This window comes from Pleurodeles waltl, chromosome 6 (genome assembly GCF_031143425.1).
Source record: "Pleurodeles waltl isolate 20211129_DDA chromosome 6, aPleWal1.hap1.20221129, whole genome shotgun sequence".
NCBI lineage: Eukaryota > Metazoa > Chordata > Amphibia > Caudata > Salamandridae > Pleurodeles > Pleurodeles waltl.
The window spans coordinates 1,383,030,602-1,383,045,013 of record NC_090445.1 but is presented as its reverse complement, the minus strand read 5'-3'; positions in this window follow the sequence as shown (position 1 = coordinate 1,383,045,013).

Genomic DNA, 14,412 nt, shown 5'->3' with positions numbered 1-14,412 from the left:
CAGAGATGGAAGGGGAAGCCCTTCCCCTTCCACCCCCAACCCTCCCTAGTGATATCTGATGACATCAGAACGTGCGACCTCATCAGTGGTCACCTCCCCATTGCGCTGGAAGATCGGAAAAGAAATGCAAAGCATTTCTCTTCCGATCATGTGATGGGGGCCTGAGAGGCTTCAAAGGGAAGGAAAGGAATTTCCTTCCTTTTGAAGTCTGTCAGTGCATTTCAGAAGTCGGATCGTGAAGCAATCCGGCTTCTGAAATGCCCACTAGACACCAGGCCTCATTTTCAAAACAGAAACTGGGGCAAGGGTCGCTCCTCAGGGGGGCAATTTTTTCAAGGCCTTTTCTGCCCCCCCTGGGGGCAGATCGGCCTGTAGTTATTAGGCCGATCTGTTCCCAGGGGGGCTAGAAACCTCTAGGCGCCAGGGATTTTTTTTTTTTTTTTTTAGAGGTGGGGAGCGACCCCTTAGGCAAGGGTCGCTCCCTAGGGGGCAAATTATATTTAGGCCATTTATGCCCCCCTCAGGGGCAGATCAGCCTATTTTTATGAGGCCAATTTGCCCCCGAGGGGGGCAGAAACCACTAGACACCAGGGAGGTGTTTTTTAAGGCGAATTCACGCAAGGGGAGTAACCCCTTAGGCAAGGGTCGCTCCCCGGGGGGAACATTTATTTTAGGCCATTTCTCCCCCCCTGGGGGCATATCACCCTATTGTTATTAGGCTGATCTGCCCCCAGCGGGGCAGAAACCTTTATGCGCCAGGGATCATTTTTTTTGTTTGTTTTGTTGTTTTAGAGTTGGGGAGCGACCCCTTAGGCAAGGGTTCCTCCCCTGGGGGTCAAATGGTATTTAGACCATTTCTGCCCCCCCTTGGGGGCAGATTGGCCGATTTCTGTTAGGCCAATCTGCCCCAAAGGGAGGCAGAAACCACTAGGCACCGGGGATTTTTTTTGCGCCAATTTCACTCAAGGGGAGCGACCCCTTATGCAAGAGTCGCTCCCCCGGGGGGGCAAAATTATTTTAGGCCATTTCTGCTCCCCTTGTGGGCAGATCGGCGTATTTCTATTAGGCCGATCTGCCCCCCGGTGGGGGGGGGGCAGAAACCACTTAGGCACCAGGGATTGGTTTGTGTGTTTTCTTTAGGGGGCAGCCCCCTTGGGTAAGGGTCGCTCCCCATGGGGGTACATCACTGTTGGCCATATCTGCCCCCCTTGGGGGCAGATTGGCCAATTTCTGGAAGGCCCGTCTGCTCCCAAGGGGGGCAGAAAGCCCACCAGAGACCAGGTAAGATTTTCTTTTCCAAAATAAGAGGGTGGGGGTATGGCTATACCACCACACCAAATAAATGGGGCCAAAGTTGTTCTGTCCAGCAGTGGGCAAATGGGGCAATTACCCCTGATCCACACCCGGGGGGGGGGCAGAAAGTCTACTAGGTGCCAGGGAATAAAAAAAAAAAAGAGAGTGTGGTGGTGGCTACCATCCAGTATGGGCCTGGTTATGTCCCCAAACCAACTGAAGGGGCTAACAGTCTTTCATCTATCCCCCGCACACTAAAACATCTTATCCCACAGCAAGCAAGAGGACATTTGATTAGTTGGGGGTTTGGTTTTACATTTGGGCCATGAGAGCTTGGCTAACTCTCAAAATTGTCCGACTTGGAATGGTGAGGGCTGCACTTTATGGACTTTGGGACGCTGCCATATAGAAACCACAAGACCTAGACACATCTGAAAACTAAACATCTGGGTGATTCCAGGTTGGTGTGTTTTACCTGCACACCGCACCATTTTCTTACCCACAATGCCTTGCAAACCTCCAACTTTGCTGGAAATCACACATTTTTCCCTCATTTTTGTGATGGAACCTTCCGGAATCTACAGGTATCCACAAAATTCCTACCACCCAGCATTGTCTCATCTATACCGATAAAAAACCTGCTGCACTTGTCAGCCTAAAAATTTTTTTTTTTTCAAACTGCCCTTTTGGACCCGCTTTGGTTCCCCTCAATTTCAACATGTTTTTTGCTCTTCCCTGTCACAAGGACTTGGCCCACCTACACAAATGAGGTATCATTTTTACAGGGAGACTGAGGGGAATGTTGGGTGTATGAAATTGGTCCTGGTGCAGTGATCCCACACAGAAATGTGGGAAACAGTTGATTTTTTGTAGCAAAATTTGAGGTTGTCATTCCAGAAGGACTAGATGGAACCCCAGGCATCCAAGAAGATGAAGAAAAATCATTGCCAGGGGAATTGCCCGGAGAGAGGGAAACCTAAAGCTGGAAGTTGTGGGGGACACTCTATATGGAGAACAGCTGGTCACTCAACACCATGAAACAAATCACATAACGTATAAGACGGCCACCTCGAGTAATACCAGACAGAGCAGTATTGGAACAGAGTATGCTCACTCCAGCAGTCGAGGAATCCAAGAGCTCGAAGGGGTGGTGGAGAGCACACCCAATGTGCTAGAATTGTCTTTGATCTCATTTGTAACACTCCTTTCAGATGATTTAGAAAACATTGAGACATTGATCCGATCATTGGGGCACAAGTCCAAGCAACAACAATTAGGCCAAGGGGTGACCATCACGAAGGTACATATGGGGAAGTTTATTGGGGTGAGAAAGACAGCCATGGTAAGCACTCACAGCCTCTAAGTAGCCCAGAAAGGTCAGATGGAGATAGGGCAGGACCATGGATCGAAGCAAGTCAGGACAGTATAAGCTGCATAAGCCCACTTAGTAGACAATATGTAAATACCACCAAATGCAAGAACAAAGTAATCCAGTTAGCCCACAGTATTCAGGAGGTCAACCTCGAATCAAGCCCAAAGTGCCATAAGAAAGACAGCCCAAGACACATTATTGACAACAATTAATGCTACCCTTGTAGCAGCCATCAATGCCCTCACTTAGCAACCGTATAAGTTGGAGGTACAAATGGACAGAATGCAAACCTTGGTGCTTGAAATAGCAAATATAGCTTCTAAATTGGAAGCTATGGAAGAAAGATTTAAGGCAAATGGGTGCTATTGTAAGAATATAGTGGAGAAGATATTAATGTTACCAGAGGTCATTACAACCATGACTATGGACTTGTGCAGTCTAAATATGATGAACAGTACAAACAACCCCTCTGACAAAGAGAGGATGACCACCAGAACAGAGTATTGGAACCATCATGTGGAGAAACGGACCTGGGAAAGAAAGGGGTAAAGCCCAGAGGCATTGCCCAACCCCCAAATAGTATTACAACGGAGGTCAGCAAGGAGCAGACAAACTTGAGAGAAACAAACCGTAGCCATTCAAGCAGCACAGAGAAAGTCACTCAGTTAACAAGCAAGACCTTAGTATATAAAAACAATATGAGCAATATGAGGGATATGGACAACAGCAGTGCTTCCTACAACAACAATAACAAGAACAACAATGTTGACAACAGCAAAGGCAATTAGAAGGCCACTAACTACAAAAAGGAGAAAAACCCATTAACAAGGCGAGAGAAAAAAGGCTGATGAAGAGGCAAAAAAAAAATCAGAAGAGACATAAGGCAACACAGGCAGTTGCTATTTGCCAAGTTCAGTCAGCAGAACTATTTGAGCAACAAGAGATAAAGGGGGTGATTCTGATTCTGGTGGGCGGCGGAGGCCGACCGCCAGAATTCCGCCCCCATTATACCGCTCCGCGGTCAGAAGACCGCGGAGGGTATTATGAGTTTTTCCCTGGGCTGGCGGGCGGTCTCCAAAAGACCGCCCGCCAGCCCAGGGAAAAACTCCCTTCCCACGAGGATGCCGGCTCGTAATCGAGCCGGCGGAGTGGGAAGGTGCGACGGGTGCAGTGGCACCCGTCGCGTATTTCAGTGTCTGCTACGCAGACATTGAAATACTTTGCGGGGCCCTCTTACGGGGGCCCCTGCCGTGCCCATGCCATTGGCATGGGCACGGCAGGGGCCCCCAGGGGCCCCGCGACCCCCCCTACCGCCATCCTGTTCATGGCGGCTTTCCCGCCATGAACAGGATGGCGGTAGGGGGGTCAGAATCCCCTCGGCGGCGCAGCGAGCTGCGCCGCCTTGGAGGATTCTTAGGGGCAGCGGAAAACCGGCGGGAGACCGCCGGTTTTCCTGCACTGACCGCGGCCAAAGCGCTGCGGTCAGAATGCCCTGCGGGGCACCGCCGGCCTCCGCCGGGGTCAGAATCACCCCCAAAATCTAGTCCAGTAGCAGCCCTCTGTGATCAAGATTTAAGGGATTAGCAAATTGCTAGATTCAATGAAAGCTGCTACAATGCTGAAACAATGCTTTGAGGACTGGGGCATTCGAGTTCAGAACGCGCCAGTAGAAAAATATCCGCATGCATTAACTCATCCGGTAGGCCATAGAGAATGCCTTAATAGTAAAGGAGAAAGCATGCAAAATCTCCTAAGGGGGACATCAATGGTAGAACCTCTGATACATTTCCAGAATTTAAGTATAGAATGCAGAACAGCTGATCAGCCATCTGGGAGAACAGTCAAGGAAAATGAGACAGCAGAAGCCAGGGCTAGTGAAACTGAGGACCATTTGCTTACCACCAGGAGGGCCAGTCACTCAAATTATCATTAGCAAAAGGGAGGAGTCCTGACTCCCTACCCAGAAGGTTAGAGTAGGGGGCAATAACAAGTATGAGTAAATCAAGGCAAAGGAGTCCAGCCCTTTTCACTCGAAGGTCAGAGTGGGGGGGGGGTGGCAGCTCAATCAAATCAAGCTGATGGAGTTCAGCACAGGGCAAAAGAGGCCACTCTTACAATCTTCTCATGGAATGTGGCAGGCATCACAAGTACCCTTAATAGAAACTCTGCAAGAGGGGGGACATATTATGCCTCCAAGAAACTTGGGCAATTGAGGATATGCATTTAGAAGGCTTTAGATGCCTGTACATACCTGCAAGAAACAATTGTATCAATGGAAGACCATTGGGAGTTCTGGCAATCTACGTACAATATGATCTGCAAGTTAATATCAAAGATCACAGGAGAATTTCCAACATTCTCAAGAGTGTGCTCCTAGAAGGCATTTATGATGGAAAAGGTGGCACAGACTTGATAATTATTAATGTCTACTTGAATGGCTAAGGATATTCAAAGCTATAGACCACAGCAAGGGCAATATCAGCCTTAGAAGATCTACTATGTGGACATCCAATAGTGGCCACCGTGATAACAGGAGACTTCAATTTGCACCATTTGGGCATTGAGGAGGTAAATCATAGGAGCAACACTCCAGCCGAAAGAGAATTCAGTAGCTTCATTCAAGCATATGAACCAATTTCTGCAGAAAACTTGGTGTAGGAAGTTGGCTCTGTATATACCATCTCAAAGTAAGAGATAGTGTGCACAGAGTCCAAGGGTTCCCCTTAGAGGTAAAATAGTTGCAAAATTAGATAATTCTAATGCTCTATTTTGTGGTAGTGTGGTCGAGCAGTAGACTTATCAGAGGGTATTGTTAAGCATATGTTGTACACACACAGGCAATAAATGAGGAACACACACTCAAAGACTTAACTCCAGGCCGATATTTGTTATATAGAAAAATATATTTTCTTAATTTATTTTTAGAACCACAAGTTCAAGATTTGAAGTAAATACATAAGATGCAACACAGGTAAGTTGGGAACTTTGAATTAGAGCAATAGCATACACAGTTTTAATAAAAATGGCACTAAGCTATATTGAAAGTGGACACTGCAAAAATCAACAGTTCCTGGGGGAGGTAAGTAATGGTTAGTTTGTTAGGTAAGTAAGACACTTACAAGTCTAAGTTCCTGGGCATAGGCAGCCCACCGTTGGCGGTTCAAGGCAACCCCAAAGTTATCACACAGGCAGCTCAGGGCCGGTCAGGTCCAGAGGTCAAAGAGGTGCCCAAAACACATAGGCACCTATGAAGAACAGGGGTGCTACGGTTCCAGTCTGCCTACAGGTAAGTACCTGCATCTTCGGAGGGCAGACCGGAGGGGTTTTGTAGAGCACTGGGGGGGGTGGCGAAAGTAGGCACACAAAACACACCCTCAGCGGCACAGGGGCAGCCGGATGCAGTGTGCAATGCAGGCATCAGGTTTGTAATTGAAATCAATGGAGGGACCCGGCGGTCACTCTAGCGGTGCAGGCAGGGCACACGGGGGGCTTCTCGGGCCAGCCACCAACTGGGCTAGGCAGAGGGTCGCCTGCACTGAGGTTCGGTTCCTTCTGGTCCCGGGGGCAGCGGGTGCGGTGCTTTGTCCATGCGTCGGGTTCCTTGTTACAGGCAGGGGCGGTCGGCTGGAGTCTCTGGTTTCTCCCTGCATGCGTCGCTGTGGGGGTCCAGGTGGGTAGTCTTGGGCTACTCATGAGATCGCAGTCGCCTGGGAGTCCTCCCTGTAGTGTTGGTTCTCTGGAGCTCGAGCCGGGGGCCTCAGGTGCAGAGGGTGAAGTCTCACACTTCCGGCGGGAAGAGTGAGTTCTTTAAAAGTTGCTTCTTTGTTTCAAAAGATGTTGCTGTTGTTTAGCTGCTCACAGGAGTTTCTTGGTCCTTTGGTTCAGGGCAGTCCTCTGAGGCTTCAGAGTTCGCTGGTCCCTGTCGGATGTGTCGCTGTTGCAGTTTTCTTCGAGTCAGGAGACAGGCCGGTAGGGCTGAGGCCCAAGCAGTTGTTGTCTCCGTCATCTCTGCAGGGCTTTCAGATCAGCAGTCCTTCTTCTTGTTTCAGGTTGCAGGAATCTGATTTCCTGGGTTCTTGGGTGCCCCTAAAAACTAAATTTAAGGGTGTGTTTAGGTCCGGGGGCAGTAGCCAATGAGGGGAGGAAGGCACACCCCTAATCCTATTGGGGGAATCCTCCAATCTCAAGATGGAGGATTTCCAAAGGCAGTGGTCACCTCAGCTCAGGACACCTTAGGGGCTGTCCTGACTGGTGGGTGACTCCTCCTTGTTTTTCTCATTATTTCCTCCAGCCTTGCTGCCAAAAGTGGGGGTAGCGGCCGGAGTGGTGGGCATCTCCACTAGCTGGGACATCCTGGGGTGCTGTAGCAAAAGGCTTGAGCCTTTGAGGCTCACCGCCAGGTCTTGCAGTTCCTGCAGTTCCTGCAGGGGCAGGTGAGAAGCACCTCCACCCAGTACAGGCTTTGTTCCTGGCCACAGAGTGACAAAGGCACTATCCCCATATGGCCAGCAACTCGTCTGGTTGTGGCAGGCTGGCAGAAACTGGTCAGCCTAGCACTAGGAGTCGGACTGGTATTCAGGAGGCATCTCTAAGATGCCCTCTGGGTGTATTTTACAATAAATCCTACACTGGCATCAGTGCATTTATTGTTCTGAGAAGTTTGATACCAAACTTCCCAGATTTCAGTGTAGCCATTATGGAACTGTGGAGTTCATGTTGGACAAACTCCCACACCATATACTCTTTATGGCTACCCTGCACTTACAATGTCTAAGGTTTTGCTTAGACACTGTAGGGGCATAGTGCTCATGCACATATGCCATCACCTGTGGTATAATGCACCCTGCCTTAGGGCTGTACGGCCTGCTAGAGGGGTGACTTACCTATGCCACAGGCAGTGTGAGGTTGGCATGGCACTCTGAAGGTAGTGCCATGTCAACTTAGTCATTTTCTCCCCACCAGCACACACAAACTGTGAGGCAGTGTGCATGTGCTGAGTGAGGGGTCCCCAAGGTGGCATAAGACATGCTTCAGCCCTTAGAGACCTTCGCCGGCATCGGGGCCATTGGTACCAGGGGTACAATTTACAAGGGACTTATCTGAGTGCCAGGGCTGTGCAATTGGGGAAGCAAGGGTACAGTTTAGGGAAAGAACACTGGTGCTGGGGCCTGGTTAGCAGGGTCCCAGCACACTTTCAATCATAACTGGCATCAGCAAAAGGCAAAACGTCAGGGGGTAACCATGCCAAGGAGGCATTTCCTTACACAACCCCCCCAAACAAAAGAGGACGAGACTAACCTTTCCCAAGAGAGTCTTCATTTTTTAAGTGGAAGAACCTGGAAAGGCCATCAGCATTGGCATGGGCAGTCCCAGGTCTGTGTTCCACTACAAAGTCCATTCCCTGTAGGGATATGGACCACCTCAACAGTTTAGGATTTTCTCCTTTCATTTGCAACAGCCATCTGAGAGGTCTGTGGTCAGTTTCAACTATGAAGTGAGTACCAAAAAGGTATGGTCTCAACTTCTTCAGGGACCAGACCACAGCAAAGGTCTCCCTCTTAATGGCACTCCAACGCTGCTCCCTGGGGAGTAACCTCCTGCTAATAAAAGCAAGAGGCTGGTCAAGGCCATCATCATTTGTTTGGGACAGGGCTGCTCCTATCCCATGCTCAGAGGCATCTGTCTCCACAATGAACTGCTTAGAGTAATCTGGAGCTTTCAAAACTGGTGCTGTACACATAGCTTGCTTCAGCGTGTCAAAGGCTTTTGACAGTCCATGGTCCAGTTCACTTTCTTGGGCATTTTCTTGGAGGTCAGTTTTGTGAGGGGTGTCACTATTGATCCATATCCGTTCACAAACCTCTTATAGAACCCAGTCAAGCCAAAGAATGCCCTGACTTGAGTCTGAGTTTTTGGAGCTACCCAGCCCAGAATGGTCTGGATCTTGGGTTGGAGTGGCTGAACTTGGCCTCCACTCACAAGGTGACCCAAGTAAACCACAGTACCCTGTCCTATCTGACATTTAGATGCCTTGATAGAGAGGCCTGCTGCTTGCCGGGCCTGCAAAACTTTCTTCAGGTGGACCAGGTGATCCTGTCAATTGAAGCCAAAGACAACACTATCATCAAGATAAGCTGCACTAAAGGGACTCCAAGCTAGCAAGGACTTGATTCACCAACCTTTGGAAGGTGGCAGGGGCATTCTTTAAGCCAAAGGGCATCACAGTAAACTGGTAGTGCCCATCAGGTTTAGAGAATGCTGTTTTCTCTTTTGCTCCAGGTGCCATTTTTATTTTCCAGTACCCTGCTGTTAAGTCAAAGGTACTTAAGTATTTGGCAGCACCTAATTTATCTATGAGCTCATCTGCCCTTGGAATGAGGTGAGCATCTGTTTTGGTGACAGAGTTAAGCCCTCTGTAGTCCACACAAAACCTCTTCTCCCTCTTGCCATCTTTTGTGTGAGGTTTGGGGACAAAGACCGCTGGGCTAGCCCAGGGACTGTCAGAATGCTCAATCACTCCCAACTCCAGCATCTTGTGGACTTCCACTTTGATGCTTTCTTTAACTTGGTCAGACTGTCTAAATATTTTGTTTTCGACAGGCATGCTGTCTCCTGTGTCCACATCATGGGTACAAAGGTGTTTCTGACCAGCTGTTAAAGAGAAGAGCTCAGCAAACTGCTGGAGGACTTGCCTGCAGCCAGCTTGCTGTTGGCCAGAGAGGGTGTCTGAATAGATCACTCCATATACTGAACCATCTTTAGGGTCAGTGGAGAGGAGATCAGGGTGTTGCATGGGCTCTCATTATCCTAAATGAGACTACTGGATTTCTAGGCAGCAGGATCGATAACGGTGTGGGGGACTGAGTCTGACCCACGTGTAAGGAACTCTGTCACCCTAAATCCGTTTTTTGCTCCGGCTAACTAGCAGTGCCTCATTTCTCCCACGGGGAAGAGATGATTGGGCAGCCGAGCGCATGACATCTTTGGAACTTCTCAGGGAAGTCGTGGTCACTCAGATCCAAACCAACTCTCTCATTTACAGTATGATCTCATATACAAATGACAAAGACAGTATAAGTTTTATATAATGTTTTAATAAAACGACTGTATTTTAGATAATTAGGCGTGAGCCGCAATAACCAGAACCATACAACACAGTAGGATTGAAATAGTCACCAGGAGAGTAAAACATAAGAACAAAGCTATCATTGTGTATAATAGTTTCTACTCTCCCTCTGCTTGTTCTATTTCGAGCACAGCATGTTAAGCTTCTAACTTGCCTTTCTGAGTCACTGCGGAGACATCAGCCCTCATACCTGAGCAAAGGCCTGTGATCTTGGTTCAGCATCTGCAACGAGGCAGTCAGCGTCTAGTTGTGGTTCCCTGGTCGGAATCTCCCTCTCCCGTGTATTGGGACAAGGAAGTGATTTTATAACTAACATGTCAGCGTGAACACAAAATGTCCCTACGCAGAAATGCCAAAGACTAAACTCCTACCACGTCTATCGGCAATGTACCAGACTGTATCCTTGACTGAAGCACAGAGTGAATGTGTTATGGAGAACTCCAGTGCTGAAGTAGGCTAAACAGTGTGATATGAATATAAAACAAGACCGTAGAAATGGCTATTTGAAAAATAACAGTATGAAGCCTAATAAAAAGTATTTAGAGCAAAGTGCACAGAGGCTCTAAGCTGCAAGCAAATGAATAAAATATATCCAGGGCAAAGTGCACAAAGGCCTAAAGCCTGAAAGCTAATGCCCAAAGGATACGTAAAACTAACCACACTACAAGGGAGAGGTTCACTCTCAGCTTCCTGGTCCTCATCTGTAACCGTTAAAATGTTTACATCTGCCCTATCATGAAAGAGTTTGAGGCAGTTCACATGGATCACCCTCTCGGGGGTCCTGCTAGTGCCTAGGTCAACCAGGTAGGTGACCTGACTCTTTTTCTCAAGAACTGGTTAAGGGCCACCCATCTGTCCTGAAGTGCCCTTGGAGCCACAGGTTCCGGAACCCAGACTTTCTGCCCTGGTTGAAACTCAACCATAGCAGCCTTTTGGTCATACCACATTTTCTGGAGCTGTTGGCTGGCCTCAAGGTTTTTGCTTGCCTTTTCCATGTACTCTGCCATCCTTGAACATAGGCCTAGTACATAGTCCACCACATCTTGTTTAGGGTCATGGAGAGGTATCTCCCAACCTTCTTTTACAACAGCTAGTGGTCCCCTAATAGGATGGCCAACAGAAGTTCAAAGGTGGAAAACCCTACTCCCTTCTGTGGCACCTCTCTGTAGGCAAAAAGTAGGCATGGCAAGAGGACATCACATCTCCTTTTGAGTTTTTCAGGGAGCCCCATGATCATGCCCTTCAATGATGTCTTGTTGAATCTCTTAACAAGGCAATTGGTTTGTGGATAGTATGGTGAGGTGAATTTGGAAGTCACTCCACACTCACTCCACATATGTTTCAGGTAAGCTGACATGAAGTTGGTACCTCTGTCAGAAACCACCTCCTTAGGAAATCCCACTCTGGTAAAAATACCAATGAGTGCTTTGGCTACTGCAGGGGCAGTAGTGGACCTAAGGGGAATTGCATCAGGTTACCTAGTAGCACGATCCACTACAATTAGGATATATTGGATCCCTGATGCTGTGGGAGGTTCAAGTGGACCCACTGTAGCCACTCCCACTCTTTCAAAGAGGACCCCCACCACTGGAAGTGGAATGAGGGGTGCCTTTGGATGGCCACCTGTCTTACCACTGGCTTGACAGGTGACACAGGAGGTGCAAAACTCCTTTACCTTCTGGGACATATTGGGCCAGTAGAACTGGTTGACTAATCACTTCCACGTCTTGGTTTGACACAAATGCCCAGCAAGGGGAATATCATGGGCTAAGGTCAGAATGAACTCCCTAACCTCCTGAGGCACTACCACTCTCCTACTGGCACCAGGTTTGTGATCTCTTGCCTCAGTGTAAAGGAGTCCATCTTCCCCATAGACCATGTGAGTTCCACTGACATTTCCTTTTTCTTGCTCATCTGCTTGCTGTCTTAGGCCTTCAAGAGAGGGACAGGTTTCTTGCCCCTTACACAGCTGTTCCCTTGAGGGTCCCCCTGGGCCCAAGAGCTCAACCTGATAAGGTCCTAGATCCATGGACTCAGTTCTCTCAGGGGACAGAACATCTTCCTGGGAATAGAGGTCCTGTTTCTTGTGCTGTGTTGAAGCTGGTTTCCCAGTCTTCTTTACTTTTCTCTTAGAAGTTTGGGCCATTATTCCAGACTCCAACACTTCTTTTTCACCCTGAGCCCTGCACTGTGCCCTTGTCTTTACTTACACCAGTTCAGGGATACCCAGCATGGCTGCATGGGTTTTGAGTTCTACCTCAGCCCATGCTGAGGACCCCAGATCATTTCCTAGCAGACATTCTACTGGGATTGCAGAAGAGACTACCACCTGTTTCAGGCCAGTGACCCCTCCCCATTCTAGAGTTACCATTGCCATCGGAGGGACTTTAGTCTGATTGCCAGCGTCCAGCCAGGTATTGTCCTGGGTAAACCAGTTTGTCTGTCACCATAGTGACACTGGCACCTGTATCCCTCAGGGCTTCTACTCTAGGCCCATTGATTAAGTGCTGCTGTCTGTAGTTTTGCATGTTAGGCGGCCAGGCAGCAAGTGTGGCTAGGTCCACCCCACCCTCAGAGACTAATGTAGCTTCAGTGTGAACCCTGATTTGCTCTGGGCACACTGTTGATCCCACTTGGAGACTGGCTATTCCAGTGCTAACTGGAGTAGTAGTTCTGGGACTTTTCTTGGGACAGGCCTTGTCTCCAGTTTGGTGTCCATGCTGAGTACAGATGCGACATCAGGCCTTTTTGGGATCAATGTTTTTACCCTTGTACTCAATGGAGAATTGTGAAGAGGCTCTGGACCCACTCTCCTGAGCAGGTTTTTCGGGCCCTTTTGGTCACCCCCTGTGGAAGTCTTGGTCACCCTACTCTTGACCCAATGGTCTGCCTTCTTTCCCAATTCTTGCGGAGAAACTGGACCTAGGTCTACCAGATGCTGATGCAGTTTGTCATTGAAATAATTACTTAATAGAAGTTCTTTCATAAACAAGTTATACAGCCCATCATAATCATTTACACCACTGCCATTTATCCAACCATCTAGTGTTTTGACTGAGAAGTCAACAAAATCAATCCAGGTCTGGCTCGAGGATTTTTTAGCCCCCCTGAACCTAATCCTGTACTCCTCAGTTGAGAATCCGAAGCCCTCAATCAGGGTAGACTTCATGAGGTCATAGGATTCTGCATCTTTACTAGAGAGTGTGAGGAGTCTATGTCTACACTTTCCAGTGAACATTTCCCAAAGGAGAGCACCCAAGTGAGATCTGTTTACTTTCCTGGTTGCACAAGCCCTCTCACAAGTTGTGAACCATTTGGTGATGTCATCTTCATATTTTGTTACAATCCCTTTGGGGATTTTTAGGACGTCAGTATCTTCTCTGACCTTAGTTATGTGGCTGCCACCATATATGGGAGCTAAACCCATCTCTTTTTTTCCCTCTCTATGGCTAGGAGCTGTCTCTCCAAAGCCAATCTTTTGGCCATCCTGGCTAACAGGAGGTCATTTTCATTGAGGCTGCAATCAATGCTTCCAGAGTTACTGCTCTCCCCTGTGGCAGAACCAGTTTCTCTGACTATTACTTGTGGAGTCAGGGTTTGAGGGACCCTGTTGTCCCTAATTAGGACAGGAGGGAGGGAATCATCCTCCTGGACACCAATTTCCCCCTCTGTAGGATTATCCTCAGAGGGGTGGCCCTTTGCAAACTCTGCCAAAAGCTCCTGGAGCTTTACTTTTGTAGGGTTGGACCCAGTCTTTATATTTTTTAGCTTACAAAGAGTCCTTGGCTCTGATATCTCTAGATGCAGGTAAGGGGTGAGGTTGTGTTCCACCACCATCTCATCTGTGCTAGACATTATTTCTCTAAAAGTTGGGATTACTTTTTAAGAATCTAAAATCTACTTCTAGAACTTAAATCAAAACGTTTACAAATGTTTAAACTCTAAAAGAAGTACAAACAGGGACTTACACAAGGCCCTAACATTTTTGAAAAATGGCTCAAATTTCAAAAGTCAGGTTCTAATGAAAATTTTGGGAATTTAGTCTTGTGATCAGGTATTGGCTGAGTAGTCCAGCAAATGCAAAGTTTTATATCCCACCGCTGATCCACCAATGTAGGTAGTTGGCTCTGTATATACTATCTCAAAGTAAGAGATAGTGTGCAGAGAGTCCAAGGGTTCCCCTTAGAGGTAAGACAGTGGCAAAATTAGATAATTCTAATACTCTATTTTGTGGTAGTGTTGTAGAGCAGTAGGATCAGCGGATTTTTCCCACATTTTTCTTTAAAGAATGAGCGGTCTCCCCCACATATTATTAATTTTGCCCCCGGGGCATGGCCAATAAAATAAATAAGTAGGGAGCTCAGAGGCCCCCCCTCCTAGTCCTTTTAAAAGCCTCAGGGACCACCACCTTCCTGGGCTATATTTAATAAATAAACAGGGGGGGCATAAGAACCCCCCTGGGCCCAGGGACTCCCACCTCCCTGGGGCTAGCTAAAAAGATTGTTGGGGAGCCATGCAGACCCCCCCGGATCCTAGGGGCCACCACTTCCTGAGACAACAAATTAAAAATAGTTAGGGGTGGCACATAAACCCCCGGGAACCCGGGAACCACCACCTCACT